Genomic DNA, 27182 nt, shown 5'->3' on the forward strand with positions numbered 1-27182 from the left:
CCCCGATGCATGGTATAGTGCAGGAACGCTAAAATAAATTCAACACATTGAAAACCTGTCGATGTACCACTAGACTACAATGTAATCTACCTCCAAGACAGTTCAAGGACTGTAAGGGGTATCTGTAATAATCGAGGCGTCGTTTCTACAGTGACAGGCCTTTGCCCGATGCATGGTATAGTGCAGGAACGCTAAAATAAATCAACACATTGAAAACCTGTCGATGTACCACTAGACTACAATGTAATCTACCTCCAAGACAGTTCAAGGACTGTAAGGGGTATCTGTAATAATCGAGGCGTCGTTTCTACAGTGACAGGCCTTTGCCCGATGCATGGTATAGTGCAGGAACGCTAAAATAAATCAACACATTGAAAACCTGTCGATGTACCACTAGACTACAATGTAATCTACCTCCAAGACAGTTCAAGGACTGTAAGGGGTATCTGTAATAATCGAGGCGTCGTTTCTACAGTGACAGGCCTTTGCCCGATGCATGGTATAGTGCAGAACGCTAAAATAAATCAACACATTGAAAACCTGTCGATGTACCACTAGACTACAATGTAATCTACCTCCAAGACAGTTCAAGGACTGTAAGGGTATCTGTAATAATCGAGGCGTCGTTTCTACAGTGACAGGCCTTTGCCCGATGCATGGTATAGTGCAGGAACGCTAAAATAAATCAACACATTGAAAACCTGTCGATGTACCACTAGACTACAATGTAATCTACCTCCAAGACAGTTCAAGGACTGTAAGGGGTATCTGTAATAATCGAGGCGTCGTTTCTACAGTGACAGGCCTTTGCCCGATGCATGGTATAGTGCAGGAACGCTAAAATAAATCAACACATTGAAAACCTGTCGATGTACCACTAGACTACAATGTAATCTACCTCCAAGACAGTTCAAGGACTGTAAGGGGTATCTGTAATAATCGAGGCGTCGTTTCTACAGTGACAGGCCTTTGCCCGATGCATGGTATAGTGCAGGAACGCTAAAATAAATCAACACATTGAAAACCTGTCGATGTACCACTAGACTACAATGTAATCTACCTCCAAGACAGTTCAAGGACTGTAAGGGGTATCTGTAATAATCGAGGCGTCGTTTCTACAGTGACAGGCCTTTGCCCGATGCATGGTATAGTGCAGAACGCTAAAATAAATCAACACATTGAAAACCTGTCGATGTACCACTAGACTACAATGTAATCTACCTCCAAGACAGTTCAAGGACTGTAAGGGTATCTGTAATAATCGAGGTGTCGTTTCTACAGTGACAGGCCTTTGCCCGATACATTGTATAGTGCAGGAACGCTAAAATAAATCAACACATTGAAAACCTGTCGATGTACCACTAGACTACAATGTAATCTACCTCCAAGACAGTTCAAGGACTGTAAGGGGTATCTGTAATAATCGAGGCGTCGTTTCTACAGTGAAAGGCCTTTGCCCGATGCATGGTATAGTGCAGGAACGCTAAAATAAATCAACACATTGAAAACCTGTCGATGTACCACTAGACTACAATGTAATCTACCTCCAAGACAGTTCAAGGACTGTAAGCGGGTATCTGTAATAATCGAGGCGACGTTTCTACAGTGACAGGCCTTTGCCCGTTGCATGGTATAGTGCAGAAACGCTAAAATAAATCAACACATTGAAAACCTGTCGATGTACCACTAGACTACAATGTAATCTACCTCCAAGACAGTTCAAGGACTGTAAGGGGTATCTGTAATAATCGAGGTGTCGTTTCTACAGTGACAGGCCTTTGCCCGATGCATTGTATAGTGCAGGAACGCTAAAATAAATCAACACATTGAAAACCTGTCGATGTACCACTAGACTACAATGTAATCTACCTCCAAGACAGTTCAAGGACTGTAAGGGGTATCTGTAATAATCGAGGCGTCGTTTCTACAGTGACAGGCCTTTGCCCGATGCATGGTATAGTGCAGGAACGCTAAAATAAATCAACACATTGAAAACCTGTCGATGTACCACTAGACTACAATGCAATCTACCTCCAAGACAGTTCAAGGACTGTAAGGGGTATCTGTAATAATCGAGGCGTCGTTTCTACAGTGACAGGCCTTTGCCCGATGCATGGTATAGTGCAGGAACGCTAAAATAAATCAACACATTGAAAACCTGTCGATGTACCACTAGACTACAATGTAATCTACCTCCAAGACAGTTCAAGGACTGTAAGGGGTATCTGTAATAATCGAGGCGTCGTTTCTACAGTGACAGGCCTTTGCCCGATGCATGGTATAGTGCAGGAACGCTAAAATAAATCAACACATTGAAAACCTGTCGATGTACCACTAGACTACAATGTAATCTACCTCCAAGACAGTTCAAGGACTGTAAGGGGTATCTGTAATAATCGAGGCGTCGTTTCTACAGTGACAGGCCTTTGCCCGATGCATGGTATAGTGCAGAAACGCTAAAATAAATCAACACATTGAAAACCTGTCGATGTACCACTAGACTACAATGTAATCTACCTCCAAGACAGTTCAAGGACTGTAAGGGGTATCTGTAATAATCGAGGTGTCGTTTCTACAGTGACAGGCCTTTGCCCGATACATTGTATAGTGCAGGAACGCTAAAATAAATCAACACATTGAAAACCTGTCGATGTACCACTAGACTACAATGTAATCTACCTCCAAGACAGTTCAAGGACTGTAAGGGGTATCTGTAATAATCGAGGCGTCGTTTCTACAGTGAAAGGCCTTTGCCCGATGCATGGTATAGTGCAGGAACTCTAAAATAAATCAACACATTGAAAACCTGTCGATGTACCACTAGACTACAATGTAATCTACCTCCAAGACAGTTCAAGGACTGTAAGGGGTATCTGTAATAATCGAGGCGTCGTTTCTACAGTGACAGGCCTTTGCCCGATGCATGGTATAGTGCAGAAACGCTAAAATAAATCAACACATTGAAAACCTGTCGATGTACCACTAGACTACAATGTAATCTACCTCCAAGACAGTTCAAGGACTGTAAGGGGTATCTGTAATAATCGAGGTGTCGTTTCTACAGTGACAGGCCTTTGCCCGATGCATTGTATAGTGCAGGAACGCTAAAATAAATCAACACATTGAAAACCTGTCGATGTACCACTAGACTACAATGTAATCTACCTCCAAGACAGTTCAAGGACTGTAAGGGGTATCTGTAATAATCGAGGCGTCGTTTCTACAGTGACAGGCCTTTGCCCGATGCATGGTATAGTGCAGGAACGCTAAAATAAATCAACACATTGAAAACCTGTCGATGTACCACTAGACTACAATGTAATCTACCTCCAAGACAGTTCAAGGACTGTAAGGGGTATCTGTAATAATCGAGGCGTCGTTTCTACAGTGAAAGGCCTTTGCCCGATGCATGGTATAGTGCAGAACGCTAAAATAAATCAACACATTGAAAACCTGTCGATGTACCACTAGACTACAATGTAATCTACCTCCAAGACAGTTCAAGGACTGTAAGGGGTATCTGTAATAATCGAGGCGTCGTTTCTACAGTGACAGGCCTTTGCCCGATGCATGGTATAGTGCAGGAACGCTAAAATAAATCAACACATTGAAAACCTGTCGATGTACCACTAGACTACAATGTAATCTACCTCCAAGACAGTTCAAGGACTGTAAGGGGTATCTGTAATAATCGAGGCGTCGTTTCTACAGTGACAGGCCTTTGCCCGATGCATGGTATAGTGCAGAACGCTAAAATAAATCAACACATTGAAAACCTGTCGATGTACCACTAGACTACAATGTAATCTACCTCCAAGACAGTTCAAGGACTGTAAGGGGTATCTGTAATAATCGAGGCGTCGTTTCTACAGTGAAAGGCCTTTGCCCGATGCATGGTATAGTGCAGAACGCTAAAATAAATCAACACATTGAAAACCTGTCGATGTACCACTAGACTACAATGTAATCTACCTCCAAGACAGTTCAAGGACTGTAAGGGGTATCTGTAATAATCGAGGCGTCGTTTCTACAGTGACAGGCCTTTGCCCGATGCATGGTATAGTGCAGAAACGCTAAAATATATCTACACATTGAAAACCTGTCGATGTACCACTAGACTACAATGTAATCTACCTCCAAGACAGTTCAAGGACTGTAAGGGGTATCTGTAATAATCGAGGCGTCGTTTCTACAGTGACAGGCCTTTGCCCGATGCATGGTATAGTGCAGAAACGCTAAAATAAATCAACACATTGAAAACCTGTCGATGTACCACTAGACTACAATGTAATCTACCTCCAAGACAGTTCAAGGACTGTAAGGGGTATCTGTAATAATCGAGGCGTCGTTTCTACAGTGACAGGCCTTTGCCCGATGCATGGTATAGTGCAGAACGCTAAAATAAATCTACACATTGAAAACCTGTCGATGTACCACTAGACTACAATGTAATCTACCTCCAAGACAGTTCAAGGACTGTAAGGGGTATCTGTAATAATCGAGGCGTCGTTTCTACAGTGACAGGCCTTTGCCCGATGCATGGTATAGTGCAGGAACGCTAAAATAAATCAACACATTGAAAACCTGTCGATGTACCACTAGACTACAATGTAATCTACCTCCAAGACAGTTCAAGGACTGTAAGGGGTATCTGTAATAATCGAGGCGTCGTTTCTACAGTGACAGGCCTTTGCCCGATGCATGGTATAGTGCAGAAACGCTAAAATAAATCAACACATTGAAAACCTGTCGATGTACCACTAGACTACAATGTAATCTACCTCCAAGACAGTTCAAGGACTGTAAGGGGTATCTGTAATAATCGAGGCGTCGTTTCTACAGTGACAGGCCTTTGCCCGATGCATGGTATAGTGCAGGAACGCTAAAATAAATCAACACATTGAAAACCTGTCGATGTACCACTAGACTACAATGTAATCTACCTCCAAGACAGTTCAAGGACTGTAAGGGGTATCTGTAATAATCGAGGCGTCGTTTCTACAGTGACAGGCCTTTGCCCGATGCATGGTATAGTGCAGGAAACGCTAAAATAAATCAACACATTGAAAACCTGTCGATGTACCACTAGACTACAATGTAATCTACCTCCAAGACAGTTCAAGGACTGTAAGGGGTATCTGTAATAATCGAGGCGTCGTTTCTACAGTGAAAGGCCTTTGCCCGATGCATGGTATAGTGCAGAACGCTAAAATAAATCAACACATTGAAAACCTGTCGATGTACCACTAGACTACAATGTAATCTACCTCCAAGACAGTTCAAGGACTGTAAGGGGTATCTGTAATAATCGAGGCGTCGTTTCTACAGTGACAGGCCTTTGCCCGATGCATGGTATAGTGCAGAAACGCTAAAATATATCTACACATTGAAAACCTGTCGATGTACCACTAGACTACAATGTAATCTACCTCCAAGACAGTTCAAGGACTGTAAGGGGTATCTGTAATAATCGAGGTGTCGTTTCTACAGTGACAGGCCTTTGCCCGATGCATTGTATAGTGCAGGAACGCTAAAATAAATCAACACATTGAAAACCTGTCGATGTACCACTAGACTACAATGTAATCTACCTCCAAGACAGTTCAAGGACTGTAAGGGGTATCTGTAATAATCGAGGCGTCGTTTCTACAGTGACAGGCCTTTGCCCGATGCATGGTATAGTGCAGGAACGCTAAAATAAATCAACACATTGAAAACCTGTCGATGTACCACTAGACTACAATGTAATCTACCTCCAAGACAGTTCAAGGACTGTAAGGGGTATCTGTAATAATCGAGGCGTCGTTTCTACAGTGAAAGGCCTTTGCCCGATGCATGGTATAGTGCAGAAACGCTAAAATAAATCAACACATTGAAAACCTGTCGATGTACCACTAGACTACAATGTAATCTACCTCCAAGACAGTTCAAGGACTGTAAGGGGTATCTGTAATAATCGAGGCGTCGTTTCTACAGTGACAGGCCTTTGCCCGATGCATGGTATAGTGCAGAAACGCTAAAATATATCTACACATTGAAAACCTGTCGATGTACCACTAGACTACAATGTAATCTACCTCCAAGACAGTTCAAGGACTGTAAGGGGTATCTGTAATAATCGAGGCGTCGTTTCTACAGTGACAGGCCTTTGCCCGATGCATGGTATAGTGCAGAAACGCTAAAATAAATCAACACATTGAAAACCTGTCGATGTACCACTAGACTACAATGTAATCTACCTCCAAGACAGTTCAAGGACTGTAAGGGGTATCTGTAATAATCGAGGCGTCGTTTCTACAGTGACAGGCCTTTGCCCGATGCATGGTATAGTGCAGAACGCTAAAATAAATCAACACATTGAAAACCTGTCGATGTACCACTAGACTACAATGTAATCTACCTCCAAGACAGTTCAAGGACTGTAAGGGGTATCTGTAATAATCGAGGCGTCGTTTCTACAGTGACAGGCCTTTGCCCGATGCATGGTATAGTGCAGGAACGCTAAAATAAATCAACACATTGAAAACCTGTCGATGTACCACTAGACTACAATGTAATCTACCTCCAAGACAGTTCAAGGACTGTAAGGGGTATCTGTAATAATCGAGGCGTCGTTTCTACAGTGACAGGCCTTTGCCCGATGCATGGTATAGTGCAGGAACGCTAAAATAAATCAACACATTGAAAACCTGTCGATGTACCACTAGACTACAATGTAATCTACCTCCAAGACAGTTCAAGGACTGTAAGGGGTATCTGTAATAATCGAGGCGTCGTTTCTACAGTGAAAGGCCTTTGCCCGATGCATGGTATAGTGCAGAAACGCTAAAATAAATCAACACATTGAAAACCTGTCGATGTACCACTAGACTACAATGTAATCTACCTCCAAGACAGTTCAAGGACTGTAAGGGGTATCTGTAATAATCGAGGCGTCGTTTCTACAGTGACAGGCCTTTGCCCGATGCATGGTATAGTGCAGAAACGCTAAAATATATCTACACATTGAAAACCTGTCGATGTACCACTAGACTACAATGTAATCTACCTCCAAGACAGTTCAAGGACTGTAAGGGGTATCTGTAATAATCGAGGCGTCGTTTCTACAGTGACAGGCCTTTGCCCGATGCATGGTATAGTGCAGAAACGCTAAATAAATCAACACATTGAAAACCTGTCGATGTACCACTAGACTACAATGTAATCTACCTCCAAGACAGTTCAAGGACTGTAAGGGGTATCTGTAATAATCGAGGCGTCGTTTCTACAGTGACAGGCCTTTGCCCGATGCATGGTATAGTGCAGGAACGCTAAAATAAATCAACACATTGAAAACCTGTCGATGTACCACTAGACTACAATGTAATCTACCTCCAAGACAGTTCAAGGACTGTAAGGGGTATCTGTAATAATCGAGGCGTCGTTTCTACAGTGACAGGCCTTTGCCCGATGCATGGTATAGTGCAGGAACGCTAAAATAAATCAACACATTGAAAACCTGTCGATGTACCACTAGACTACAATGTAATCTACCTCCAAGACAGTTCAAGGACTGTAAGGGGTATCTGTAATAATCGAGGCGTCGTTTCTACAGTGACAGGCCTTTGCCCGATGCATGGTATAGTGCAGGAACGCTAAAATAAATCAACACATTGAAAACCTGTCGATGTACCACTAGACTACAATGTAATCTACCTCCAAGACAGTTCAAGGACTGTAAGGGGTATCTGTAATAATCGAGGCGTCGTTTCTACAGTGACAGGCCTTTGCCCGATGCATTGTATAGTGCAGGAACGCTAAAATAAATCAACACATTGAAAACCTGTCGATGTACCACTAGACTACAATGTAATCTACCTCCAAGACAGTTCAAGGACTGTAAGGGGTATCTGTAATAATCGAGGCGTCGTTTCTACAGTGACAGGCCTTTGCCCGATGCATGGTATAGTGCAGGAACGCTAAAATAAATCAACACATTGAAAACCTGTCGATGTACCACTAGACTACAATGTAATCTACCTCCAAGACAGTTCAAGGACTGTAAGGGGTATCTGTAATAATCGAGGCGTCGTTTCTACAGTGACAGGCCTTTGCCCGATGCATGGTATAGTGCAGAAACGCTAAAATAAATCAACACATTGAAAACCTGTCGATGTACCACTAGACTACAATGTAATCTACCTCCAAGACAGTTCAAGGACTGTAAGGGGTATCTGTAATAATCGAGGCGTCGTTTCTACAGTGACAGGCCTTTGCCCGATGCATGGTATAGTGCAGGAACGCTAAAATAAATCAACACATTGAAAACCTGTCGATGTACCACTAGACTACAATGTAATCTACCTCCAAGACAGTTCAAGGACTGTAAGGGGTATCTGTAATAATCGAGGCGTCGTTTCTACAGTGACAGGCCTTTGCCCGATGCATGGTATAGTGCAGGAACGCTAAAATAAATCAACACATTGAAAACCTGTCGATGTACCACTAGACTACAATGTAATCTACCTCCAAGACAGTTCAAGGACTGTAAGGGGTATCTGTAATAATCGAGGCGTCGTTTCTACAGTGACAGGCCTTTGCCCGATGCATGGTATAGTGCAGGAACGCTAAAATAAATCAACACATTGAAAACCTGTCGATGTACCACTAGACTACAATGTAATCTACCTCCAAGACAGTTCAAGGACTGTAAGGGGTATCTGTAATAATCGAGGCGTCGTTTCTACAGTGACAGGCCTTTGCCCGATGCATTGTATAGTGCAGGAACGCTAAAATAAATCAACACATTGAAAACCTGTCGATGTACCACTAGACTACAATGTAATCTACCTCCAAGACAGTTCAAGGACTGTAAGGGGTATCTGTAATAATCGAGGCGTCGTTTCTACAGTGACAGGCCTTTGCCCGATGCATGGTATAGTGCAGGAACGCTAAAATAAATCAACACATTGAAAACCTGTCGATGTACCACTAGACTACAATGTAATCTACCTCCAAGACAGTTCAAGGACTGTAAGGGGTATCTGTAATAATCGAGGCGTCGTTTCTACAGTGAAAGGCCTTTGCCCGATGCATGGTATAGTGCAGAAACGCTAAAATAAATCAACACATTGAAAACCTGTCGATGTACCACTAGACTACAATGTAATCTACCTCCAAGACAGTTCAAGGACTGTAAGGGGTATCTGTAATAATCGAGGCGTCGTTTCTACAGTGACAGGCCTTTGCCCGATGCATGGTATAGTGCAGAAACGCTAAAATATATCTACACATTGAAAACCTGTCGATGTACCACTAGACTACAATGTAATCTACCTCCAAGACAGTTCAAGGACTGTAAGGGGTATCTGTAATAATCGAGGCGTCGTTTCTACAGTGACAGGCCTTTGCCCGATGCATGGTATAGTGCAGAAACGCTAAAATAAATCAACACATTGAAAACCTGTCGATGTACCACTAGACTACAATGTAATCTACCTCCAAGACAGTTCAAGGACTGTAAGGGGTATCTGTAATAATCGAGGCGTCGTTTCTACAGTGACAGGCCTTTGCCCGATGCATGGTATAGTGCAGGAACGCTAAAATAAATCAACACATTGAAAACCTGTCGATGTACCACTAGACTACAATGTAATCTACCTCCAAGACAGTTCAAGGACTGTAAGGGGTATCTGTAATAATCGAGGCGTCGTTTCTACAGTGACAGGCCTTTGCCCGATGCATGGTATAGTGCAGGAACGCTAAAATAAATCAACACATTGAAAACCTGTCGATGTACCACTAGACTACAATGTAATCTACCTCCAAGACAGTTCAAGGACTGTAAGGGGTATCTGTAATAATCGAGGCGTCGTTTCTACAGTGACAGGCCTTTGCCCGATGCATGGTATAGTGCAGGAACGCTAAAATAAATCAACACATTGAAAACCTGTCGATGTACCACTAGACTACAATGTAATCTACCTCCAAGACAGTTCAAGGACTGTAAGGGGTATCTGTAATAATCGAGGCGTCGTTTCTACAGTGAAAGGCCTTTGCCCGATGCATGGTATAGTGCAGAACGCTAAAATAAATCAACACATTGAAAACCTGTCGATGTACCACTAGACTACAATGTAATCTACCTCCAAGACAGTTCAAGGACTGTAAGGGGTATCTGTAATAATCGAGGCGTCGTTTCTACAGTGACAGGCCTTTGCCCGATGCATGGTATAGTGCAGAAACGCTAAAATATATCTACACATTGAAAACCTGTCGATGTACCACTAGACTACAATGTAATCTACCTCCAAGACAGTTCAAGGACTGTAAGGGGTATCTGTAATAATCGAGGCGTCGTTTCTACAGTGACAGGCCTTTGCCCGATGCATGGTATAGTGCAGAAACGCTAAAATAAATCAACACATTGAAAACCTGTCGATGTACCACTAGACTACAATGTAATCTACCTCCAAGACAGTTCAAGGACTGTAAGGGGTATCTGTAATAATCGAGGCGTCGTTTCTACAGTGACAGGCCTTTGCCCGATGCATGGTATAGTGCAGGAACGCTAAAATAAATCAACACATTGAAAACCTGTCGATGTACCACTAGACTACAATGTAATCTACCTCCAAGACAGTTCAAGGACTGTAAGGGGTATCTGTAATAATCGAGGCGTCGTTTCTACAGTGACAGGCCTTTGCCCGATGCATGGTATAGTGCAGGAACGCTAAAATAAATCAACACATTGAAAACCTGTCGATGTACCACTAGACTACAATGTAATCTACCTCCAAGACAGTTCAAGGACTGTAAGGGGTATCTGTAATAATCGAGGCGTCGTTTCTACAGTGACAGGCCTTTGCCCGATGCATGGTATAGTGCAGGAACGCTAAAATAAATCAACACATTGAAAACCTGTCGATGTACCACTAGACTACAATGTAATCTACCTCCAAGACAGTTCAAGGACTGTAAGGGGTATCTGTAATAATCGAGGCGTCGTTTCTACAGTGACAGGCCTTTGCCCGATGCATTGTATAGTGCAGGAACGCTAAAATAAATCAACACATTGAAAACCTGTCGATGTACCACTAGACTACAATGTAATCTACCTCCAAGACAGTTCAAGGACTGTAAGGGGTATCTGTAATAATCGAGGCGTCGTTTCTACAGTGAAAGGTCTTTGCCCGATGCATGGTATAGTGCAGGAACGCTAAAATAAATCAACACATTGAAAACCTGTCGATGTACCACTAGACTACAATGTAATCTACCTCCAAGACAGTTCAAGGACTGTAAGGGGTATCTGTAATAATCGAGGCGTCGTTTCTACAGTGAAAGGCCTTTCCCCGATGCATGGTATAGTGCAGGAACGCTAAAATAAATCAACACATTGAAAACCTGTCGATGTACCACTAGACTACAATGTAATCTACCTCCAAGACAGTTCAAGGACTGTAAGCGGGTATCTGTAATAATCGAGGCGACGTTTCTACAGTGACAGGCCTTTGCCCGTTGCATGGTATAGTGCAGAAACGCTAAAATAAATCAACACATTGAAAACCTGTCGATGTACCACTAGACTACAATGTAATCTACCTCCAAGACAGTTCAAGGACTGTAAGGGGTATCTGTAATAATCGAGGTGTCGTTTCTACAGTGACAGGCCTTTGCCCGTTGCATTGTATAGTGCAGGAACGCTAAAATAAATCAACACATTGAAAACCTGTCGATGTACCACTAGACTACAATGTAATCTACCTCCAAGACAGTTCAAGGACTGTAAGGGGTATCTGTAATAATCGAGGCGTCGTTTCTACAGTGAAAGGCCTTTCCCCGATGCATGGTATAGTGCAGGAACGCTAAAATAAATCAACACATTGAAAACCTGTCGATGTACCACTAGACTACAATGTAATCTACCTCCAAGACAGTTCAAGGACTGTAAGCGGGTATCTGTAATAATCGAGGCGACGTTTCTACAGTGACAGGCCTTTGCCCGTTGCATGGTATAGTGCAGAAACGCTAAAATAAATCAACACATTGAAAACCTGTCGATGTACCACTAGACTACAATGTAATCTACCTCCAAGACAGTTCAAGGACTGTAAGGGGTATCTGTAATAATCGAGGTGTCGTTTCTACAGTGACAGGCCTTTGCCCGATGCATTGTATAGTGCAGGAACGCTAAAATAAATCAACACATTGAAAACCTGTCGATGTACCACTAGACTACAATGTAATCTACCTCCAAGACAGTTCAAGGACTGTAAGGGGTATCTGTAATAATCGAGGCGTCGTTTCTACAGTGAAAGGCCTTTGCCCGATGCATGGTATAGTGCAGGAACGCTAAAATAAATCAACACATTGAAAACCTGTCGATGTACCACTAGACTACAATGTAATCTACCTCCAAGACAGTTCAAGGACTGTAAGGGGTATCTGTAATAATCGAGGCGTCGTTTCTACAGTGACAGGCCTTTGCCCGATGCATGGTATAGTGCAGAACGCTAAAATAAATCAACACATTGAAAACCTGTCGATGTACCACTAGACTACAATGTAATCTACCTCCAAGACAGTTCAAGGACTGTAAGGGGTATCTGTAATAATCGAGGCGTCGTTTCTACAGTGACAGGCCTTTGCCCGATGCATGGTATAGTGCAGGAACGCTAAAATAAATCAACACATTGAAAACCTGTCGATGTACCACTAGACTACAATGTAATCTACCTCCAAGACAGTTCAAGGACTGTAAGGGGTATCTGTAATAATTGAGGCGTCGTTTCTACAGTGACAGGCCTTTGCCCGATGCATGGTATAGTGCAGGAACGCTAAAATAAATCAACACATTGAAAACCTGTCGATGTACCACTAGACTACAATGTAATCTACCTCCAAGACAGTTCAAGGACTGTAAGGGGTATCTGTAATAATCGAGGCGTCGTTTCTACAGTGAAAGGCCTTTGCCCGATGCATGGTATAGTGCAGGAACGCTAAAATAAATCAACACATTGAAAACCTGTCGATGTACCACTAGACTACAATGTAATCTACCTCCAAGACAGTTCAAGGACTGTAAGGGGTATCTGTAATAATCGAGGCGTCGTTTCTACAGTGACAGGCCTTTGCCCGATGCATGGTATAGTGCAGAAACGCTAAAATAAATCAACACATTGAAAACCTGTCGATGTACCACTAGACTACAATGTAATCTACCTCCAAGACAGTTCAAGGACTGTAAGGGGTATCTGTAATAATCGAGGTGTCGTTTCTACAGTGACAGGCCTTTGCCCGATACATTGTATAGTGCAGGAACGCTAAAATAAATCAACACATTGAAAACCTGTCGATGTACCACTAGACTACAATGTAATCTACCTCCAAGACAGTTCAAGGACTGTAAGGGGTATCTGTAATAATCGAGGCGTCGTTTCTACAGTGAAAGGCCTTTCCCCGATGCATGGTATAGTGCAGGAACGCTAAAATAAATCAACACATTGAAAACCTGTCGATGTACCACTAGACTACAATGTAATCTACCTCCAAGACAGTTCAAGGACTGTAAGGGGTATCTGTAATAATCGAGGCGACGTTTCTACAGTGACAGGCCTTTGCCCGTTGCATGGTATAGTGCAGAAACGCTAAAATAAATCAACACATTGAAAACCTGTCGATGTACCACTAGACTACAATGTAATCTACCTCCAAGACAGTTCAAGGACTGTAAGGGGTATCTGTAATAATCGAGGCGTCGTTTCTACAGTGAAAGGCCTTTGCCCGATGCATGGTATAGTGCAGGAACGCTAAAATAAATCAACACATTGAAAACCTGTCGATGTACCACTAGACTACAATGTAATCTACCTCCAAGACAGTTCAAGGACTGTAAGAAGGGGTATCTGTAATAATCGAGGCGTCGTTTCTACAGTGAAAGGCCTTTGCCCGATGCATGGTATAGTGCAGAACGCTAAAATAAATCAACACATTGAAAACCTGTCGATGTACCACTAGACTACAATGTAATCTACCTCCAAGACAGTTCAAGGACTGTAAGGGGTATCTGTAATAATCGAGGCGTCGTTTCTACAGTGACAGGCCTTTGCCCGATGCATGGTATAGTGCAGGAACGCTAAAATAAATCAACACATTGAAAACCTGTCGATGTACCACTAGACTACAATGTAATCTACCTCCAAGACAGTTCAAGGACTGTAAGGGGTATCTGTAATAATCGAGGCGTCGTTTCTACAGTGACAGGCCTTTGCCCGATGCATGGTATAGTGCAGAAACGCTAAAATAAATCAACACATTGAAAACCTGTCGATGTACCACTAGACTACAATGTAATCTACCTCCAAGACAGTTCAAGGACTGTAAGGGGTATCTGTAATAATCGAGGTGTCGTTTCTACAGTGACAGGCCTTTGCCCGATGCATTGTATAGTGCAGGAACGCTAAAATAAATCAACACATTGAAAACCTGTCGATGTACCACTAGACTACAATGTAATCTACCTCCAAGACAGTTCAAGGACTGTAAGGGGTATCTGTAATAATCGAGGCGTCGTTTCTACAGTGACAGGCCTTTGCCCGATGCATGGTATAGTGCAGGAACGCTAAAATAAATCAACACATTGAAAACCTGTCGATGTACCACTAGACTACAATGTAATCTACCTCCAAGACAGTTCAAGGACTGTAAGGGGTATCTGTAATAATCGAGGCGTCGTTTCTACAGTGACAGGCCTTTGCCCGATGCATGGTATAGTGCAGAAACGCTAAAATAAATCAACACATTGAAAACCTGTCGATGTACCACTAGACTACAATGTAATCTACCTCCAAGACAGTTCAAGGACTGTAAGGGGTATCTGTAATAATCGAGGCGTCGTTTCTACAGTGACAGGCCTTTGCCCGATGCATGGTATAGTGCAGGAACGCTAAAATAAATCAACACATTGAAAACCTGTCGATGTACCACTAGACTACAATGTAATCTACCTCCAAGACAGTTCAAGGACTGTAAGGGGTATCTGTAATAATCGAGGCGTCGTTTCTACAGTGACAGGCCTTTGCCCGATGCATGGTATAGTGCAGAAACGCTAAAATAAATCAACACATTGAAAACCTGTCGATGTACCACTAGACTACAATGTAATCTACCTCCAAGACAGTTCAAGGACTGTAAGGGGTATCTGTAATAATCGAGGCGTCGTTTCTACAGTGACAGGCCTTTGCCCGATGCATGGTATAGTGCAGGAACGCTAAAATAAATCAACACATTGAAAACCTGTCGATGTACCACTAGACTACAATGTAATCTACCTCCAAGACAGTTCAAGGACTGTAAGGGGTATCTGTAATAATCGAGGCGTCGTTTCTACAGTGACAGGCCTTTGCCCGATGCATGGTATAGTGCAGAAACGCTAAAATAAATCAACACATTGAAAACCTGTCGATGTACCACTAGACTACAATGTAATCTACCTCCAAGACAGTTCAAGGACTGTAAGGGGTATCTGTAATAATCGAGGCGTCGTTTCTACAGTGACAGGCCTTTGCCCGATGCATGGTATAGTGCAGGAACGCTAAAATAAATCAACACATTGAAAACCTGTCGATGTACCACTAGACTACAATGTAATCTACCTCCAAGACAGTTCAAGGACTGTAAGGGGTATCTGTAATAATTGAGGCGTCGTTTCTACAGTGACAGGCCTTTGCCCGATGCATTGTATAGTGCAGGAACGCTAAAATAAATCAACACATTGAAAACCTGTCGATGTACCACTAGACTACAATGTAATCTACCTCCAAGACAGTTCAAGGACTGTAAGGGGTATCTGTAATAATCGAGGCGTCGTTTCTACAGTGACAGGCCTTTGCCCGATGCATGGTATAGTGCAGAAACGCTAAAATAAATCAACACATTGAAAACCTGTCGATGTACCACTAGACTACAATGTAATCTACCTCCAAGACAGTTCAAGGACTGTAAGGGGTATCTGTAATAATCGAGGCGACGTTTCTACAGTGACAGGCCTTTGCCCGATGCATGGTATAGTGCAGGAACGCTAAAATAAATCAACACATTGAAAACCTGTCGATGTACCACTAGACTACAATGTAATCTACCTCCAAGACAGTTCAAGGACTGTAAGGGGTATCTGTAATAATCGAGGCGTCGTTTCTACAGTGACAGGCCTTTGCCCGATGCATGGTATAGTGCAGGAACGCTAAAATAAATCAACACATTGAAAACCTGTCGATGTACCACTAGACTACAATGTAATCTACCTCCAAGACAGTTCAAGGACTGTAAGGGGTATCTGTAATAATCGAGGCGTCGTTTCTACAGTGACAGGCCTTTGCCCCGATGCATGGTATAGTGCAGGAACGCTAAAATAAATCAACACATTGAAAACCTGTCGATGTACCACTAGACTACAATGTAATCTACCTCCAAGACAGTTCAAGGACTGTAAGGGGTATCTGTAATAATCGAGGCGACGTTTCTACAGTGACAGGCCTTTGCCCGATGCATGGTATAGTGCAGAAACGCTAAAATAAATCAACACATTGAAAACCTGTCGATGTACCACTAGACTACAATGTAATCTACCTCCAAGACAGTTCAAGGACTGTAAGGGGTATCTGTAATAATCGAGGCGTCGTTTCTACAGTGACAGGCCTTTGCCCGATGCATTGTATAGTGCAGGAACGCTAAAATAAATCAACACATTGAAAACCTGTCGATGTACCACTAGACTACAATGTAATCTACCTCCAAGACAGTTCAAGGACTGTAAGGGGTATCTGTAATAATCGAGGCGTCGTTTCTACAGTGAAAGGCCTTTCCCCGATGCATGGTATAGTGCAGGAACGCTAAAATAAATCAACACATTGAAAACCTGTCGATGTACCACTAGACTACAATGTAATCTACCTCCAAGACAGTTCAAGGACTGTAAGCGGGTATCTGTAATAATCGAGGCGACGTTTCTACAGTGACAGGCCTTTGCCCGTTGCATGGTATAGTGCAGAAACGCTAAAATAAATCAACACATTGAAAACCTGTCGATGTACCACTAGACTACAATGTAATCTACCTCCAAGACAGTTCAAGGACTGTAAGGGGTATCTGTAATAATCGAGGTGTCGTTTCTACAGTGACAGGCCTTTGCCCGATGCATTGTATAGTGCAGGAACGCTAAAATAAATCAACACATTGAAAACCTGTCGATGTACCACTAGACTACAATGTAATCTACCTCCAAGACAGTTCAAGGACTGTAAGGGGTATCTGTAATAATCGAGGCGTCGTTTCTACAGTGAAAGGCCTTTGCCCGATGCATGGTATAGTGCAGGAACGCTAAAATAAATCAACACATTGAAAACCTGTCGATGTACCACTAGACTACAATGTAATCTACCTCCAAGACAGTTCAAGGACTGTAAGGGGTATCTGTAATAATCGAGGCGTCGTTTCTACAGTGAAAGGCCTTTGCCCGATGCATGGTATAGTGCAGAAACGCTAAAATAAATCAACACATTGAAAACCTGTCGATGTACCACTAGACTACAATGTAATCTACCTCCAAGACAGTTCAAGGACTGTAAGGGGTATCTGTAATAATCGAGGCGTCGTTTCTACAGTGACAGGCCTTTGCCCGATGCATGGTATAGTGCAGGAACGCTAAAATAAATCAACACATTGAAAACCTGTCGATGTACCACTAGACTACAATGTAATCTACCTCCAAGACAGTTCAAGGACTGTAAGGGGTATCTGTAATAATCGAGGCGTCGTTTCTACAGTGACAGGCCTTTGCCCGATGCATGGTATAGTGCAGGAAACGCTAAAATAAATCAACACATTGAAAACCTGTCGATGTACCACTAGACTACAATGTAATCTACCTCCAAGACAGTTCAAGGACTGTAAGGGGTATCTGTAATAATCGAGGTCGTCGTTTCTACAGTGACAGGCCTTTGCCCGATGCATTGTATAGTGCAGGAACGCTAAAATAAATCAACACATTGAAAACCTGTCGATGTACCACTAGACTACAATGTAATCTACCTCCAAGACAGTTCAAGGACTGTAAGGGGTATCTGTAATAATCGAGGTGTCGTTTCTACAGTGACAGGCCTTTGCCCGATGCATGGTATAGTGCAGGAACGCTAAAATAAATCAACACATTGAAAACCTGTCGATGTACCACTAGACTACAATGTAATCTACCTCCAAGACAGTTCAAGGACTGTAAGGGGTATCTGTAATAATCGAGGCGACGTTTCTACAGTGAAAGGCCTTTGCCCGATGCATGGTATAGTGCAGAAACGCTAAAATAAATCAACACATTGAAAACCTGTCGATGTACCACTAGACTACAATGTAATCTACCTCCAAGACAGTTCAAGGACTGTAAGGGGTATCTGTAATAATCGAGGCGTCGTTTCTACAGTGACAGGCCTTTGCCCGATGCATGGTATAGTGCAGAAACGCTAAAATATATCTACACATTGAAAACCTGTCGATGTACCACTAGACTACAATGTAATCTACCTCCAAGACAGTTCAAGGACTGTAAGGGGTATCTGTAATAATCGAGGCGTCGTTTCTACAGTGACAGGCCTTTGCCCGATGCATGGTATAGTGCAGGAACGCTAAAATAAATCAACACATTGAAAACCTGTCGATGTACCACTAGACTACAATGTAATCTACCTCCAAGACAGTTCAAGGACTGTAAGGGGTATCTGTAATAATCGAGGCGTCGTTTCTACAGTGACAGGCCTTTGCCCGATGCATGGTATAGTGCAGAAACGCTAAAATAAATCAACACATTGAAAACCTGTCGATGTACCACTAGACTACAATGTAATCTACCTCCAAGACAGTTCAAGGACTGTAAGGGGTATCTGTAATAATCGAGGCGACGTTTCTACAGTGACAGGCCTTTGCCCGATGCATTGTATAGTGCAGGAACGCTAAAATAAATCAACACATTGAAAACCTGTCGATGTACCACTAGACTACAATGTAATCTACCTCCAAGACAGTTCAAGGACTGTAAGGGGTATCTGTAATAATCGAGGCGTCGTTTCTACAGTGAAAGGCCTTTGCCCGATGCATGGTATAGTGCAGGAACGCTAAAATAAATCAACACATTGAAAACCTGTCGATGTACCACTAGACTACAATGTAATCTACCTCCAAGACAGTTCAAGGACTGTAAGGGGTATCTGTAATAATCGAGGCGTCGTTTCTACAGTGAAAGGCCTTTGCCCGATGCATGGTATAGTGCAGAAACGATAAAATAAATCAACACATTGAAAACCTGTCGATGTACCACTAGACTACAATGTAATCTACCTCCAAGACAGTTCAAGGACTGTAAGGGGTATCTGTAATAATCGAGGCGTCGTTTCTACAGAGACAGGCCTTTGCCCGATGCATGGTATAGTGCAGGAACGCTAAAATAAATCAACACATTGAAAACCTGTCGATGTACCACTAGACTACAATGTAATCTACCTCCAAGACAGTTCAAGGACTGTAAGGGGTATCTGTAATAATCGAGGCGTCGTTTCTACAGTGACAGGCCTTTGCCCGATGCATGGTATAGTGCAGAAACGCTAAAATATATCTACACATTGAAAACCTGTCGATGTACCACTAGACTACAATGTAATCTACCTCCAAGACAGTTCAAGGACTGTAAGGGGTATCTGTAATAATCGAGGTGTCGTTTCTACAGTGACAGGCCTTTGCCCGATGCATGGTATAGTGCAGGAACGCTAAAATAAATCAACACATTGAAAACCTGTCGATGTACCACTAGACTACAATGTAATCTACCTCCAAGACAGTTCAAGGACTGTAAGGGGTATCTGTAATAATCGAGGCGTCGTTTCTACAGTGACAGGCCTTTGCCCGATGCATGGTATAGTGCAGAAACGCTAAAATATATCTACACATTGAAAACCTGTCGATGTACCACTAGACTACAATGTAATCTACCTCCAAGACAGTTCAAGGACTGTAAGGGGTATCTGTAATAATCGAGGCGTCGTTTCTACAGTGACAGGCCTTTGCCCGATGCATGGTATAGTGCAGAAACGCTAAAATAAATCAACACATTGAAAACCTGTCGATGTACCACTAGACTACAATGTAATCTACCTCCAAGACAGTTCAAGGACTGTAAGGGGTATCTGTAATAATTGAGGCGTCGTTTCTACAGTGACAGGCCTTTGCCCGATGCATGGTATAGTGCAGAAACGCTAAAATAAATCAACACATTGAAAACCTGTCGATGTACCACTAGACTACAATGTAATCTACCTCCAAGACAGTTCAAGGACTGTAAGGGGTATCTGTAATAATCGAGGCGTCGTTTCTACAGTGAAAGGCCTTTGCCCGATGCATGGTATAGTGCAGGAACGCTAAAATAAATCAACACATTGAAAACCTGTCGATGTACCACTAGACTACAATGTAATCTACCTCCAAGACAGTTCAAGGACTGTAAGGGGTATCTGTAATAATCGAGGCGTCGTTTCTACAGTGACAGGCCTTTGCCCGATGCATGGTATAGTGCAGAAACGCTAAAATAAATCAACAGATTGAAAACCTGTCGATGTACCACTAGACTACAATGTAATCTACCTCCAAGACAGTTCAAGGACTGTAAGGGGTATCTGTAATAATCGAGGCGACGTTTCTACAGTGACAGGCCTTTGCCCGATGCATTGTATAGTGCAGGAACGCTAAAATAAATCAACACATTGAAAACCTGTCGATGTACCACTAGACTACAATGTAATCTACCTCCAAGACAGTTCAAGGACTGTAAGGGGTATCTGTAATAATCGAGGCGTCGTTTCTACAGTGAAAGGCCTTTGCCCGATGCATGGTATAGTGCAGGAACGCTAAAATAAATCAACACATTGAAAACCTGTCGATGTACCACTAGACTACAATGTAATCTACCTCCAAGACAGTTCAAGGACTGTAAGGGGTATCTGTAATAATCGAGGCGTCGTTTCTACAGTGAAAGGCCTTTGCCCGATGCATGGTATAGTGCAGAAACGCTAAAATAAATCAACACATTGAAAACCTGTCGATGTACCACTAGACTACAATGTAATCTACCTCCAAGACAGTTCAAGGACTGTAAGGGGTATCTGTAATAATCGAGGCGTCGTTTCTACAGTGACAGGCCTTTGCCCGATGCATGGTATAGTGCAGGAACGCTAAAATAAATCAACACATTGAAAACCTGTCGATGTACCACTAGACTACAATGTAATCTACCTCCAAGACAGTTCAAGGACTGTAAGGGGTATCTGTAATAATCGAGGCGTCGTTTCTACAGTGACAGGCCTTTGCCCGATGCATGGTATAGTGCAGAAACGCTAAAATATATCTACACATTGAAAACCTGTCGATGTACCACTAGACTACAATGTAATCTACCTCCAAGACAGTTCAAGGACTGTAAGGGGTATCTGTAATAATCGAGGCGTCGTTTCTACAGTGACAGGCCTTTGCCCGATGCATGGTATAGTGCAGGAACGCTAAAATAAATCAACACATTGAAAACCTGTCGATGTACCACTAGACTACAATGTAATCTACCTCCAAGACAGTTCAAGGACTGTAAGGGGTATCTGTAATAATCGAGGCGACTTTTCTACAGTGAAAGGCCTTTGCCCGATGCATGGTATAGTGCAGAAACGCTAAAATAAATCAACACATTGAAAACCTGTCGATGTACCACTAGACTACAATGTAATCTACCTCCAAGACAGTTCAAGGACTGTAAGGGGTATCTGTAATAATCGAGGCGTCGTTTCTACAGTGACAGGCCTTTGCCCGATGCATGGTATAGTGCAGAAACGCTAAAATATATCTACACATTGAAAACCTGTCGATGTACCACTAGACTACAATGTAATCTACCTCCAAGACAGTTCAAGGACTGTAAGGGGTATCTGTAATAATCGAGGCGTCGTTTCTACAGTGACAGGCCTTTGCCCGATGCATGGTATAGTGCAGAAACGCTAAAATAAATCAACACATTGAAAACCTGTCGATGTACCACTAGACTACAATGTAATCTACCTCCAAGACAGTTCAAGGACTGTAAGGGGTATCTGTAATAATTGAGGCGTCGTTTCTACAGTGACAGGCCTTTGCCCGATGCATGGTATAGTGCAGGAACGCTAAAATAAATCAACACATTGAAAACCTGTCGATGTACCACTAGACTACAATGTAATCTACCTCCAAGACAGTTCAAGGACTGTAAGGGGTATCTGTAATAATCGAGGCGTCGTTTCTACAGTGAAAGGCCTTTGCCCGATGCATGGTATAGTGCAGGAACGCTAAAATAAATCAACACATTGAAAACCTGTCGATGTACCACTAGACTACAATGTAATCTACCTCCAAGACAGTTCAAGGACTGTAAGGGGTATCTGTAATAATCGAGGCGTCGTTTCTACAGTGACAGGCCTTTGCCCGATGCATGGTATAGTGCAGAAACGCTAAAATAAATCAACAGATTGAAAACCTGTCGATGTACCACTAGACTACAATGTAATCTACCTCCAAGACAGTTCAAGGACTGTAAGGGGTATCTGTAATAATCGAGGCGACGTTTCTACAGTGACAGGCCTTTGCCCGATGCATTGTATAGTGCAGGAACGCTAAAATAAATCAACACATTGAAAACCTGTCGATGTACCACTAGACTACAATGTAATCTACCTCCAAGACAGTTCAAGGACTGTAAGGGGTATCTGTAATAATCGAGGTGTCGTTTCTACAGTGAAAGGCCTTTCCCCGATGCATGGTATAGTGCAGGAACGCTAAAATAAATCAACACATTGAAAACCTGTCGATGTACCACTAGACTACAATGTAATCTACCTCCAAGACAGTTCAAGGACTGTAAGCGGGTATCTGTAATAATCGAGGCGACGTTTCTACAGTGACAGGCCTTTGCCTGTTGCATGGTATAGTGCAGAAACGCTAAAATAAATCAACACATTGAAAACCTGTCGATGTACCACTAGACTACAATGTAATCTACCTCCAAGACAGTTCAAGGACTGTAAGGGGTATCTGTAATAATCGAGGTGTCGTTTCTACAGTGACAGGCCTTTGCCCGATGCATTGTATAGTGCAGGAACGCTAAAATAAATCAACACATTGAAAACCTGTCGATGTACCACTAGACTACAATGTAATCTACCTCCAAGACAGTTCAAGGACTGTAAGGGGTATCTGTAATAATCGAGGCGTCGTTTCTACAGTGAAAGGCCTTTGCCCGATGCATGGTATAGTGCAGGAACGCTAAAATAAATCAACACATTGAAAACCTGTCGATGTACCACTAGACTACAATGTAATCTACCTCCAAGACAGTTCAAGGACTGTAAGGGGTATCTGTAATAATCGAGGCGTCGTTTCTACAGTGAAAGGCCTTTGCCCGATGCATGGTATAGTGCAGAAACGCTAAAATAAATCAACACATTGAAAACCTGTCGATGTACCACTAGACTACAATGTAATCTACCTCCAAGACAGTTCAAGGACTGTAAGGGGTATCTGTAATAATCGAGGCGTCGTTTCTACAGTGACAGGCCTTTGCCCGATGCATGGTATAGTGCAGGAACGCTAAAATAAATCAACACATTGAAAACCTGTCGATGTACCACTAGACTACAATGTAATCTACCTCCAAGACAGTTCAAGGACTGTAAGGGGTATCTGTAATAATCGAGGCGTCGTTTCTACAGTGACAGGCCTTTGCCCGATGCATGGTATAGTGCAGGAACGCTAAAATATATCTACACATTGAAAACCTGTCGATGTACCACTAGACTACAATGTAATCTACCTCCAAGACAGTTCAAGGACTGTAAGGGGTATCTGTAATAATCGAGGTGTCGTTTCTACAGTGACAGGCCTTTGCCCGATGCATTGTATAGTGCAGGAACGCTAAAATAAATCAACACATTGAAAACCTGTCGATGTACCACTAGACTACAATGTAATCTACCTCCAAGACAGTTCAAGGACTGTAAGGGGTATCTGTAATAATCGAGGTGTCGTTTCTACAGTGACAGGCCTTTGCCCGATGCATGGTATAGTGCAGGAACGCTAAAATAAATCAACACATTGAAAACCTGTCGATGTACCACTAGACTACAATGTAATCTACCTCCAAGACAGTTCAAGGACTGTAAGGGGTATCTGTAATAATCGAGGCGTCGTTTCTACAGTGAAAGGCCTTTGCCCGATGCATGGTATAGTGCAGAAACGCTAAAATAAATCAACACATTGAAAACCTGTCGATGTACCACTAGACTACAATGTAATCTACCTCCAAGACAGTTCAAGGACTGTAAGGGGTATCTGTAATAATCGAGGCGTCGTTTCTACAGTGACAGGCCTTTGCCCGATGCATGGTATAGTGCAGAAACGCTAAAATATATCTACACATTGAAAACCTGTCGATGTACCACTAGACTACAATGTAATCTACCTCCAAGACAGTTCAAGGACTGTAAGGGGGTATCTGTAATAATCGAGGCGTCGTTTCTACAGTGACAGGCCTTTGCCCGATGCATGGTATAGTGCAGAAACGCTAAAATAAATCAACACATTGAAAACCTGTCGATGTACCACTAGACTACAATGTAATCTACCTCCAAGACAGTTCAAGGACTGTAAGGGGTATCTGTAATAATCGAGGTGTCGTTTCTACAGTGACAGGCCTTTGCCCGATGCATTGTATAGTGCAGGAACGCTAAAATAAATCAACACATTGAAAACCTGTCGATGTACCACTAGACTACAATGTAATCTACCTCCAAGACAGTTCAAGGACTGTAAGGGGTATCTGTAATAATCGAGGCGTCGTTTCTACAGTGAAAGGCCTTTGCCCGATGCATGGTATAGTGCAGAAACGCTGAAATAAATGAACACATTGAAAACCTGTCGATGTACCACTAGACTACAATGTAATCTACCTCCAAGACAGTTCAAGGACTGTAAGGGGTATCTGTAATAATCGAGGCGTCGTTTCTACAGTGACAGGCCTTTGCCCGATGCATGGTATAGTGCAGGAACGCTAAAATAAATCAACACATTGAAAACCTGTCGATGTACCACTAGACTACAATGTAATCTACCTCCAAGACAGTTCAAGGACTGTAAGGGGTATCTATAATAATCGAGGCGTCGTTTCTACAGTGACAGGCCTTTGCCCGATGCATGGTATAGTGCAGAAACGCTAAAATATATCTACACATTGAAAACCTGTCGATGTACCACTAGACTACAATGTAATCTACCTCCAAGACAGTTCAAGGACTGTAAGGGGTATCTGTAATAATCGAGGTGTCGTTTCTACAGTGACAGGCCTTTGCCCGATGCATTGTATAGTGCAGGAACGCTAAAATAAATCAACACATTGAAAACCTGTCGATGTACCACTAGATTACAATGTAATCTACCTCCAAGACAGTTCAAGGACTGTAAGGGGTATCTGTAATAATCGAGGCGTCGTTTCTTCAGTGAAAGGCCTTTCCCCGATGCATGGTATAGTGCAGGAACGCTAAAATAAATCAACACATTGAAAACCTGTCGATGTACCACTAGACTACAATGTAATCTACCTCCAAGACAGTTCAAGGACTGTAAGCGGGTATCTGTAATAATCGAGGCGACGTTTCTACAGTGACAGGCCTTTGCCCGTTGCATGGTATAGTGCAGAAACGCTAAAATAAATCAACACATTGAAAACCTGTCGATGTACCACTAGACTACAATGTAATCTACCTCCAAGACAGTTCAAGGACTGTAAGGGGTATCTGTAATAATCGAGGTGTCGTTTCTACAGTGACAGGCCTTTGCCCGATGCATTGTATAGTGCAGGAACGCTAAAATAAATCAACACATTGAAAACCTGTCGATGTACCACTAGACTACAATGTAATCTACCTCCAAGACAGTTCAAGGACTGTAAGGGGTATCTGTAATAATCGAGGCGTCGTTTCTACAGTGACAGGCCTTTGCCCGATGCATGGTATAGTGCAGGAACGCTAAAATAAATCAACACATTGAAAACCTGTCGATGTACCACTAGACTACAATGTAATCTACCTCCAAGACAGTTCAAGGACTGTAAGGGGTATCTGTAATAATCGAGGCGTCGTTTCTACAGTGAAAGGCCTTTGCCCGATGCATGGTATAGTGCAGAAACGCTAAAATAAATCAACACATTGAAAACCTGTCGATGTACCACTAGACTACAATGTAATCTACCTCCAAGACAGTTCAAGGACTGTAAGGGGTATCTGTAATAATCGAGGTGTCGTTTCTACAGTGACAGGCCTTTGCCCGATGCATTGTATAGTGCAGGAACGCTAAAATAAATCAACACATTGAAAACCTGTCGATGTACCACTAGACTACAATGTAATCTACCTCCAAGACAGTTCAAGGACTGTAAGGGGTATCTGTAATAATCGAGGCGTCGTTTCTTCAGTGAAAGGCCTTTCCCCGATGCATGGTATAGTGCAGGAACGCTAAAATAAATCAACACATTGAAAACCTGTCGATGTACCACTAGACTACAATGTAATCTACCTCCAAGACAGTTCAAGGACTGTAAGCGGGTATCTGTAATAATCGAGGCGACGTTTCTACAGTGACAGGCCTTTGCCCGTTGCATGGTATAGTGCAGAAACGCTAAAATAAATCAACACATTGAAAACCTGTCGATGTACCACTAGACTACAATGTAATCTACCTCCAAGACAGTTCAAGGACTGTAAGGGGTATCTGTAATAATCGAGGTGTCGTTTCTACAGTGACAGGCCTTTGCCCGATGCATTGTATAGTGCAGGAACGCTAAAATAAATCAACACATTGAAAACCTGTCGATGTACCACTAGACTACAATGTAATCTACCTCCAAGACAGTTCAAGGACTGTAAGGGGTATCTGTAATAATCGAGGCGTCGTTTCTACAGTGAAAGGCCTTTGCCCGATGCATGGTATAGTGCAGGAACGCTAAAATAAATCAACACATTGAAAACCTGTCGATGTACCACTAGACTACAATGTAATCTACCTCCAAGACAGTTCAAGGACTGTAAGGGGTATCTGTA

The sequence above is a fragment of the Haliotis asinina genome, unplaced genomic scaffold (assembly GCF_037392515.1).
Source record: "Haliotis asinina isolate JCU_RB_2024 unplaced genomic scaffold, JCU_Hal_asi_v2 scaffold_37, whole genome shotgun sequence".
NCBI lineage: Eukaryota > Metazoa > Mollusca > Gastropoda > Lepetellida > Haliotidae > Haliotis > Haliotis asinina.